This window comes from Elephantulus edwardii, unplaced genomic scaffold (assembly GCF_000299155.1).
Source record: "Elephantulus edwardii isolate Elephantulus edwardi_28Jun2011 unplaced genomic scaffold, EleEdw1.0 scaffold00025, whole genome shotgun sequence".
Taxonomy (NCBI): domain Eukaryota; kingdom Metazoa; phylum Chordata; class Mammalia; order Macroscelidea; family Macroscelididae; genus Elephantulus; species Elephantulus edwardii.
The window spans coordinates 22189944-22202052 of record NW_006399775.1 but is presented as its reverse complement, the minus strand read 5'-3'; the positions used below and the strand labels follow the sequence as shown (position 1 = coordinate 22202052).

The 12109-nt window shown below is 38.5% G+C and overlaps 1 pseudogene; it reads right to left on the bottom strand.

Annotated features, from left to right (window-relative positions):
* Nucleotides 1-10515: 10515 nt before the first annotated feature.
* On the bottom strand, nucleotides 10516-11032 carry LOC102868727 (annotated as a pseudogene).
* Between the last annotated feature and the right edge of the window lie 1077 nt (nucleotides 11033-12109).

Below are 12109 nucleotides of genomic sequence, written 5' to 3'. Positions count from 1 at the left end.
GAAACAGGAGTGACATTCACTTTCTAAACCACATACCTCTCTGGAAATTCTATGAACATAGAGAAATGATGTTAGTTATAGAACAGGGTTTAGGTCTTTTGTTCATAGGGTCATATTCAACTTGATGGCACTTAACCGTTGCTAAGTAAGACTAGTGTTGTTATATTTTGGAGGAACATTCATCTAAGTTGTACATCAATCTTCTGTCAAATTGCTGTACTGAAGTAATCTGGGTTTTCTGTGATGCTGAACCTTGTACCATTGGGGTGTCAAATGCCATAACGATTGCCCTAGGTAGACAAATGTGTGGTGGAGCTCTTAGTTTAAGATAGGTTTGAAAGCAGGAGTGGCATCCACTTCCTAAACCACATGGCTATGGAAACTCTATGAACTTGGAGAAATAATGATGGATTTAGAAAGGCACCAGGTCTTTCATTCATAGAGTCGCTATGAGTAATGCTCAACTTGACCGCAATCAACAACAAACCAAATCATATTTCGTGAAGTTGATTCTGATTCATAGCAACACCAGATGTACAAATAAACTGCTCCATGAAGTTTACAGTGGCTGGTTTTCAGAGTAAATTGTCAAGTGTTTCTTCTGAGGTAACTGTAACTAACTCAAATCATAAAATTTTGGGTGAGCAGCCTTGTACATTAACATTTGTACCACCCAGAGACACGGCTATCCTAACAGTACGTTGTTCAAATTATCTATGTTAACCTTACTGTGGCAGTATGGTTCAGTTTAGGAAACAGAAAATGTGCTAGGTATTTTAAGCAGAGAAAAATGTAATATAGGAAAAAACAAACAAAATAACTTCTTAGTATAACACTGGAAAAGTTGAGTAACGGAAGTCAGAAATAACCCTGGATCATTGAATTCAAGGTCATGTCATAGTTACTCTCATCCAGTTGTCAAGAAGTTGATACTCCTTCTGGAACTGTCACAGTAATGGCCCCTACACCTGCAAAAGAGTAACTCTAACTTTAAAAATTAGAGAATGCAAACCAAATGCCCATTAACAAATGAATAGATAGAAAAACTGTGGTAAAAATCACACTATGGAATATCACACAGCAGTAAGAAACAACTCATAAACATTGTATAACAGCGGTTACCCTGGAGGACATTATGCTGAGTGAAATATCTCAGTCAAAAGAACAACTACCCCAAAATACTGTTGTTATTAAACAGGACTGACACGAAGGGGAGGGGGCGGGACTGGGTAGGAAAAGAGTGGATAAATAACGCTTCATTGAAACAAATGAAGGAAAGAACTGTTAAAAAGGAATATATGAGTATGCATTATAATTATGACAACAGTCTGAAATAAGAGGTGCATTGCAATGTGGACTGGGGGAGTGGAAAGGGAGGAAAATGTGTAACAATGAACGAATAAAATAAAATATACATTGGAGAACGGCTGCTACCACATGAATAGTCAAATACCCACATCTCATGATCTTACTTTCCTATAACAATAGCTACAAGGGTTTCTACTTTTTAACTTTCATACAAGTGCAACTAAGTGATATAAAATTTAATTTGTATTTAGAATCCTTTCTGCAAGGTTGTCCAAGGATACAACATTTCATTTTAAAGATATCCTACTCAAAGATAACTGGACAGTACCTATTGTACTCATTCAATTCTAAACACAATAGCATGTTTTTGTTGATTAGTGTGGTGGATCAACTACAACTGATAGTAACCCTGTGAACAACAGATCTGGACATCGAACTATCCTGTACTTCATAATCTCTGTCATCTTTAAGGTCAGTGAGTAGTCAGTGTGTCAATGCATCTTGTTGAGGGTCTTCCTCTGGTTTTCTACAATAGCATAGAAAAGCTTTTCTTTATCTGTAACTACAGTAATATCTAGTATTATTTCTCAGATACTCAGTCCTCAATTCACAGCCTATGAATTAAATTGATCTATTGTCCTGCACTTCCTCTTGTCATTCTCAATTAGTAACCACATTACGATGAGTCTTCATAGAAACACCATATATACTTATTTTCTCTCAAATCTCATCAATTTTTCCATAGTATGCATTCTCATTTCATCTATTTAGCTGTTCTTTCTTCTTCTATTCCCAGAATTATTCATTAAATTTTCTAATATATTTATCATTCTACAGTGTGCAGATATACATGAAATTGACATATTTCAGCTAACAGATGCTGCCCTGGACGTGCTCACCAAGTTGTGCCAAGAAACCTGGAGAACAATCACTTGGCCAACTGACTGGAAGAGATCTATATTTGTTTCCATCCCAAAGAAGGGTGACCCAACATAGTGTGGAAACTATAAAACAGTATTATTTTCACATTCTACTGAAGATTATCCAAAAAACCCTGGAACAACCCATCAGCAGAGAACTGCCAGAAGTCCAGGCTGGGTTTAGACGGGGTCATGGTACTAGGGATATTAAGGTTAATGTTAGATGGATGGATCTTGGCTGAAAGTAGGGAATACCAGAAGAATGTCTATATGTGTTTCATTGATTATGCAAAGGCGTTTGACTGTGTGGATCATAACAAACTATGGCTGACTCTGAGAAGAATGGGAATCCCAGAACACTTGATCGTGCTAATGAGAAACCTATACTTGGACCAAGAGGCAGTCGTCAGAACAGAGCAAGGAAGCACTGCATGGTTCAAAATTGGGAAGGGCATATGCCAGCGATGTGTCCTGTCTCCATACCTTTTCAACTTGTATGCAGAACAGATTATCTGAGAGGTTGGGCTCTATGAGGAGAAGTGTGGTGTCAGGATCGGTGGAAGATCTATCAACAATCTGTGTTATGCAGATGACACAACCCTGCTTGCTGAAACTGAGGAGGACCTGAAACACTTGTGGCAGAGGGTCAAGGATTGCAGCCTTCAATAAGGATTGAGGCTCAATGTCAAGAAGACAAAGATTCTCACCACTGGGCCAATTGACAGCATCAGGATGGATGGTGAAGAGATTGAGATTGTTCACAGTTTAGTTTGCTTGGCTCCACAGTCAACACTCTTGGCAATAGCAGCCAGGATGTTAAAAGATGTATTGCCGTGGGAAAGTCTGCTGTTAGGTATCTCTCCAAAGATACCTGAGCAATGGGGTCTTTCTGGGGACTAAGGTGCATCTAATACAAGCCATGGTCTTTGCAATCACTTGTTATGCATCAGAGAGTTTGACAATGACCAAGGAGGATGGAAGGAGAATTGATGCCTTTGAGCTTTGGTGCTGGAGAAGAGTATTGAGGGTACCATGGACTGAAGGAAAACAAATAGATTCATCCTAGACAGGGTCAAACCAGGTGGCTCCTTGGAGGCAAGGATTCTGAGGCTTGGTCTAAGATACTTTGGACATGTTGTAAGGAGAGACTGGTCCTTGGAGAAGGACATCATGTTTGGGAGGGTGGAGGGACAGCACAGAAGGGGAAGGCCCTCTATGAGGTGGATTGATTAAGTGGCTGGGGTAATATGGATGGGTGTATTGGAGACGGTGTGATTGACCGTTCAGAGTTTAGGGCTGTTGTACATAGGGTTGCTATGAGTTGCAAGAGACTAGATGGCACATAAAAATGGCAACAACAACAACAACAACAACTGTTTTGTAACTTCTTTTTGTCTCAAATTGCCTTCAAACATGTGATTACCATTTCATAGCAAGCAAAATCAAAACAAAGTTGATGGCATTTAAGTTTGTTGCTGTTGAGTTTTTGTAATTTCCAATCTTTAAAAAAAATCTTAACTAGTCATGCTAATTTGAGGTCCAAGGTACATCTGATTTAGGCCATAGTCTTTCTGATTACTAGCTATGTATCCGAAACCTGGACAATGAATAAGGATGATAGAAAAAGAGGTGACGCCTTTGAGTTTGGTGTTGGAGAAGAGCACTTAGTATCCCATGTACAGCTAAGAGAACAAATAGATATGCCTTGAAGAGGGTGCAGTCAGAGTGCTCTTTGGAGGCAAGAATGATGAAGCTTTGCCTCACATACTTTGTACATATTCCTAGGAGGTGCTTTTCCTTAGAGAGGGACATGATGTTGGGAAGGAGGGAGGGTTGGCAAAGAAGAGGAAGACCCTCAGCCAGGTGGATTGACTCAGTAACTGCTGCAATGGGCTCTTGTGTGTCAGTAAGTGTAAGGATGGTGCAGGATAGGAGTAGATTCAGATCTTTTGTTCATAGGGTCGCTGTGAATTTTACTTGACTTGAAGGCACCAACAACAACAATTACCTATTAATAGTCTACTTTTGGTTCTTTTCCCACTTACACAGTGACTTTGTGTTAGCTTCACCACTAATATATAGCATAGATATTACTATCCCTATTCTAGTATATACCTATATGTTGTTGTTATGTGCTGTCGAGTTGCTTGTGACTCATAGCGACACTTTGTACAACAGCCTTAAACCCTGCTCTATCCTGTGCCAATCGCACCACCCATCCTGATTACCCCAGTTACTGAATCAATCCACCTCGTAGAGGGTCTTCCCCTCTTGCACCGTCTCAGGGTACTGAAGAGCAATGGTGCCACTCTGGAGAATAAGGTGCATCTGATACAGGCTATGATCTTTGTAATCACTTGTTATGCATCAGAGTTGGACAATGACTAGGGAGGAGAGAAGGAGAATTGATGCCTTTAAGCTGTGGTGCTTGAGAAGAGTATTGAATGTACCATGGACTGCCAGGAAAACAAACAGATTCATCCTGGAGAGGGTAAACTAGGCGATACTTTGAACATATACCTATATACCTAAGTTAAATATGAATCATCTTTTCCTCGAGACTCAAGAATCTGCAAGAATCTTTTAGAAGCTTTACTTTACCAATTTTTTTTTTCTCTCTAACAAATCTTCAAACTGTGGCCATTTAAAATGTGGAGATTATATCACTTATATTTTGAAGTGCTCTACCATGTCCCACTTCTACTCTTTCTCTCTTTAGTATATCTACACTGACCACAAAAGTGTCTGAAAAGGTAAAATTGGAGACTTTCATTTCATGTATTTAAAACAAGTATGTTGGGTTTTATCTTAGATACAGAATTTATTCAAAGTGTCAAATAGTCAAGATACTTTAATAAGGCATTTATTTTTTTGCAGTGAAGTAGATCCAATTAACAGAAAATTAATTAATCATATCTCATGTACTTAGCTCAAATTTCTAGAATTAATTGAGGAAAATTAACAAGGAAACAGTTAAGTGATACAACTCTACAGTTATTTAGTAACTTTCACAAGCTTTTAAAATTATTGAATGTGTTAACTTATAAAATATATATTAGCTTATTAATAAAACTGAAAGTTAAAGAATTATTACAGCAAAGAAAAAGAGAAAAGAAAAAGCAATTAAAATGAACTTTAAAATAAACAATAAACAAAGGATAAGATACTAGAGCAAAGTGAGGATAAGATTTAACTACATATGAATTTTCAGTTTATTTTTAAATTCCCAGGCAAATCCCTAACTGCCGTTTTAATGGTGTTACATGCCACTTATTCCCTGTCTATTATTGTCCTCTTCCTATCCTTTTCTTCGGTTTCTCCAAATTCCTAAATGGTTAAGAGAATATGTAAGGTGTGAAAATGTTCTTGGAATCCTATTGAATGAGGTACTCAATTTCTTTATTTAAGTTTCTTCATCCATGAAATTATAGTTCTTGTTCCCTAAGATTTGTTTTGAGGATTAATGAGTTCATAGTGTCAACTACAAAGTAATTGTTCATTACATGTTAGCTGTACTTTCTACTATTAATTTTACTGTTATTTTTATCATGATTATACTTGGCTTAAATCCTTTCCCATTATCTGTTAGACTTGCCTCACAGTGCACAATCCCATATCTGTAATTTGTGCTTCATGTTACTTAATTCTGCCTTCAATATCACTATCAAATAATCTGTAAATTTCTGCAAAAGACCGAAGGTTCTGTAATATCACCACATTTAATTTTGATCACAGAACTTATTATTACCAGATAGGCTCTTATTTATTTACTTATTTCATTATCATAAATGTCTAGAAAAACACTTAGGCATGTAAATGATGTATGATAATGTTTAACCAATGTTTGTGGTATAAAGGAGTCAATACAACTTTATGTCAACAGAGCAATTGTTTCCCCCTACCCCCCCAAAAAAAACAAAAAAAAAATTGAAACTGACAATAATCAGTATGCAAATAATTGTCCTACTGATGAGAACAAACATTTATTGACCATTCCCCAAGCACTAGGCATAGTACTTTATATATACATAACAAAATGTAATATTCACAACACCTCAAGAAAATTTTATATATATATATATATATATAATTTCATTATTATAGATGTTGAGTAGGAGTGAAGGAAGCTCTACTGGTATGCGACGCAGGGATTTGTCCTACTTGGTGATAATTTGAGTCTGCTTAAAGACCTGGGATAAAGCCCAAAACCGTAAAGGTCATAAGAGACAAGATAAGACCAAACTTAGAAGGCCTAGTCTTTGGTAAAAAGAGACTGGCAAGTACAGACAGAAATACACAACAGGGAGAGGATAACATCTATTAAGGTGACCGCCTAAATATTAAAATCCTGTGTGTATTAAAACACGCTTTCCAATAGGGTGAAAAGAAAACTTGCTGACTTGGGAAAAAAAACATTTGGCAATGCCATTTCAGACAAGGGTCTCAAAACAAAGGTTAACAGAATCCTCCTGCGCCTCCACAAGAAAAAGACAGATATGCCACTACAAATAGGCAAAAGACATTGAAAGACATTTCTCAAAAGATGATATTCAGATGCCCAATGGACGCATGAAGAAATGCTCAAACATCACTGGCAATAAGAGAGATGCAAATCAAGACCACAATGTGATACCATCTCACTCCAGTAGCAGTGACAACATTTCATAATGACAGCAAGGAATAAATTTTGGAAAGGATGTGGAGATATTGGAATTCTCATACATTGGTTGGTGGGATTATAAAATGGTACAACCATTCTAGAAGGAAGTTTGGAATTTACTAAAAAAACAAACAAACAAACAAAAAAACCCAAAAAATAACAACCAAAAAGAAAAACCCTGAACATAGAAAATCCATATGACCTAGCTATTCCACAGCTAGGAATAGAACCCAAGGAAAACAGAACTGACATACAAAGAGAGATTTGTACACCAACACTCTTAACAATGTTATTCACAAGAGCAAGAGAATAGAGCAAGCCAAAATGTTTGTCAACAAATGAATGGATTGAGAAATTGTGGTACATTCAGTCAATGGAAAACTACGGGGGGAAACAAACAAACAATGTAACACTCAGGAGCAATGATTTTGAAAAATACTATATAACATGGGAGAGTTTGGAGAGCATTATGCTATGTGAACTACCTCAGTCTAATAGGGACAAATACTGCATAAAAGAATTATTGTAAAATTAGAAGGATTACTAGTAAGATACATACAAAGCCCAAATGGAGAAAGGAGGGAGGAGGGGGACTAAGAAGGAGGAGGTATCTTGAGGATGCAGAGTTATTAGGGCATAGGTTTATGTGAGCAGAGTGAGGGGTTGAAGAAATAAGGAAATATCTGGTATGGACCTGAAAAGTTGGGATAGTGTTGGACATAGATCAATCAAGATTAATTTTATAAAACACAATGTATGGGGATGATACTATGAAACACCATGTAAATAGAGGAATGCATGAAACACAACTTATATTAATAAAACACAACATGTATGAATTTTTTATGCAAGCCAATATAAAATAAAAATAATTTTAAAACAACTATTATGCACATAGCCTAATATAACCAATAGACCATATTTGTAAAAAACATTATCATTATCTAAATTGATTAATTAACAGATTTTTTGCTAGATGAAGAAAAAAGTATGTCAAAGCTTATATGAATATATAGAATCTGTTTGAATGAATAAAACAAATTAGCTACATGTTTCTTTTCAAGCTTAATTTTCTTATGCTGAAATGATCATATTTTGTCATGGAATATATCTCCAGTTCTTCCTTCTTGTTGCCAATATTTGTGAAAAGCACAGTTATACATTACTTACATTACTGCAATCTCCTGAAGAAAGCTTCCTCTTAGATTTTAGTGTGATGCTTTATCTACCCTATTGTTACAAGCAAGAGTTTTTCTGAGCTATATTTTCTGTCTTCTTAAAATATTTCCTAAGGAAGTATTTATTGTTGGACAAATGCTCCACATTTTTAAGGATATCTTTTTCCACACAACAATTGTTATTGTTGTTAAGTGATGTAGAGTCATGGGTGACCTGTAGCAACTCTATGAATGAAAGTCTTGAATGCAAAACTTTCATCTTTTCTCTAAGCTCATAGTGTTTCTGGAGGCAAGTTTTTGTTTTTTTTGCAGAATTTTGGAAGTAGATGCCAAAGCTTGTTTTATTTGGGAGATCTACAAAAACCAAAAGCCTTTTTAAATACAAGGCCAAATCTAATCAACTCACATCACGTTGCTTGCAGCAGTCACACGCTAGTCTCAACCCCAAAACAGAAAACACACCTTAGCAGAATCCATCCAGCCTTTCCACTCATCTTCCCATCCTGAAAATAGCACCATACTGATGGCCAAAATCCTTTTTAATCTGTACAAGAACATGTTGTTGTGTTGTTGTTATGTGCTGTCGAGTCGTTTGCGACTCATAGCGACCCTATGCATAACAGCCCTAAACCCTGCTCTATCCTGTGCCAATCGCACTGCCTCCGACACACCCATCCCGATTACCCCAGTCACCAAATCAGTCCATCTCATAGAGGGTCTTTCCCTCCTGCGCCGTCCCTCCACCCTCCCAGGCATGTCGTCCCCTCTCCAAGGACCCATCCCTCCTGGCAACATGCCCAAAGTATGTCAGATGAAGGCCCAGAATCCTTGCCTCCAAGGAGTTGCTTGGTTTAATCCTCTCCAGGATGAATCTGTTTGTTTTCTTGGCAGTTCATGGTACATTCGATACTCTTCTCCAGCACCACAGCTCAAAGGCATCAATTTTCCTTCTGTCCTCCCTAGTCATTGTTCAACTCTCTGATGCATAACAAGTGATTGCAAAGACCATGGCACATCTTAGTCTCCAGAGAGACATCATTGCTCTTGAGTACTTTAGAGAGGTCCCTAACAGCAGACTTTCCCATCGCGGTATGCTTTTTGATTTCCTGACTGCTGGATAGAGCCCAGCCTCTCGGATAATCTGCTCTGCATACATGTTGAAAATGTATGGAGACAGGACACATCCCTGGCGTACACCCTTCCCAATTTTGAACAATGCAGTGTTCCCCTGCTCTGTTCTGACTACTGCTTCCTGGTCCAAGTATAGGTTTTGCATTAACACAATCAAATGTTTTGGGATTCCCGTTCTTCTCAGAACATATTCATACAAAAATTCAAACTCAGCCACTGCTTTAATTTTGATTCATAGTGACCCTCCATTGGATTTCTGAGACTGTGCATCTTTATGTGGAGAGAATGTTCACCTGTTTCCTTTGGAATGATAGGTGGGTTTGAAGTACTAAACTTTTAGTTAGCAGCCTGATATGTTGACATCTTATGTCAATAGTGCTCCAAGCTACATTAAGGGTCTAATTTAATAATCTGATGTATCACCATTTGTAATGATTTTAAAATCTTAAAATAGATGTGAATATTATAGGAACTAGATATGGAATTTATGTCCCTTCTCAGATATTATTATTATTGCATATACACCTCAGAACTAGAATAGTAAAAACACTATCGGTTTTACCTCATTGGATATTTTTATTTAATAGCTTTATGTGAACATACTGAGGCAGTATTATGCTGTGGAATGAACACTAAACTAAGGCTAAATGGGATTTGATTATGCCACTGAGAATGTTAGTGGCCTGACTTCCATAAGCACTAAACGAAGACAATGCTATACTTATCTATCACTGTGATGTCAATTTAAGGGCCCCAACATGGGACCTCTTCTTGAATTTGCAGACTAATTCTCACTCTCAACTTTTGTGTGACCTCAGACAGGAAGTACTTGTTTCTTCTCCCACAGAGAGCAGCAGATAAGAACTCCTTAATGGCTGAGTGTTTTTGGTGGAGTAGGGAATGAGGGGACATGAGACAGAAGGCATATATTAAATTTTCCTAGGAAACGTGAGGAATAAATCTTAGGTGGTTTGGTGAACGATCTTCAAAATGTTACTTTATAGCAGAGTCATTTCTCTCTTATAGGTTTCAATTAAATTTTCCCTTTGGATTTCAAACTGATAAGACAAAATATTATAGGAAATACTGTATTCATTCCTTAGGACTCTTGTAAAAAAAAAAAAAAAATCCGGATGACCTAGAACCACAGAATTTTTTTTTTTTAAGCTGTTGCAAAACGCTTTATTGTTTCATTTGGTCCAAGGCTTGGGCAAAGGGCTTCTAGGTGGATAAGATTCTTCATGAGAGTGGAATAGCGAAGCTTGCTGCTGTTGGCAGGGGGACACAGAGGTTCACCTCTCCAAGTCCCCACAGACCCCTAGTCGTGCTTGAGGGTGAGACGCTCTAAGAGAAACACGCCCAGCCCAGCCTGGGGGCCGCCCAGTCTTCTAATGTTGGTCAGATGGTCACAGCAGTTTCACTTCCTCATTCAGGAAGTGGTTCTCCAGAAAGTCACAGAGATTGGGGTCAGTGTGGGCGGAACCCACGGCGTACAGATCCAGAAGGGCCTGGTTTAGGTTCTTGTCCAAGGCCAGCGCTGCTTGCACGGCATCCAGGGTTTTACCCCACTCATCCTGGGATGGCTCCTGGATATCTTGGAAGAGGACTCGGCCACCATGCTTGTTTTGCAGCTTCAAGAGCCACTCAGCACCCTCGCGCTTCTCACTAGCCAATTCGCGGAAGAAGTGTCCCACGCCTTCCAAGGCCACATCATCACGGTCAAAATAAAAACCCAGAGAGCGGTAGGTGTAAGAGGCCCGCAGGTGCAGGTTGACTAGACGTTTGACACCAGCTTCTGCTTCGGCAGAATAATTTTGACGGATCTGAGAGCTCATAGTTGGTCGAGGTTTTGGGGCTAACCAAAAAAGGTGTTAGCTGGTCCCGAAAATAGGAGATGGTTGAGATGGTCCCGAGGTTATGTCTGGAGGTGAAGTTGTAGGGTAGTTGGAGGATGGAAGGGGGGGTCTGTTCCTTCCAAACACTGTTGAAGCAAAGGACAGTTTCCACGGGACCGCTGGGGAACTGAACAACAGAAATTCTTATTCTCACTTGAAGTGGGAAGACTGAAATCCAGGTGGTTCCTTCTGGTGTATGTAAAGGAAAATATGTTCCAGGCCCTTTTCTCCTAGCTTCTGGCTAGACCTCATTGGTGTTCCTTAATTTGTAGGTGTATCATTCTAGTCTCTGTTTCCACTGTTGCATGGTAATTGGATGTCCAAACCCCCCATTCTAATAAGGACATTTGTCTGTGGATTAGACTCCATCCTAGATTAGTATGACTTCAACTTGAATTGATCTTAACTGTGAAGTCTCTATTTCAAATAAAATTATGTATGAGGGGTTAGGACTTGAACATATCTTCATGTTGTTGTTGTTGTTAAGTGCTGTTGAGTCACCTAAAACTCCTAACAACTCTGTGTACAACAGCTCTGAACTCTGCTCTATACTGAGCCAACCTTATGGTCTCTCAAATGCCTATCCCCATTACCCCAGTTACTAAATCAATCCATCTCACTGAGGGTCTTCCTCTCCTATGCTGTTCCTCCATCCTCCCAAGCTTAATGTCCCTCTCCAAGAACTGGTCCCTTCTAACAACATGCCTAAACTATGTCAGACGAAACTTCAGAATCCTTGCCTCAAAGGAACATCTTGTTTTCACCCTCTCTAGGATGAACCTGTTTGTTTTCTTATCTTTGTAGGTAACATAATTGAAGTTAGTTTAAGGATCAAATATCAGTTGGCATAAGATTAATGTTGATCCATAGTAACCCCATATGGACAGCATAAAACTGTTCCATTGAGTTTTCAAGGCATCAGGCTTATCTTACAAGGATTCTTTGAGTGAGTATGAGCCATCAGTATTCTGGCTAGTGTTAAATGCTTGACCATTTGTGCCATCCAGGGACTCCACA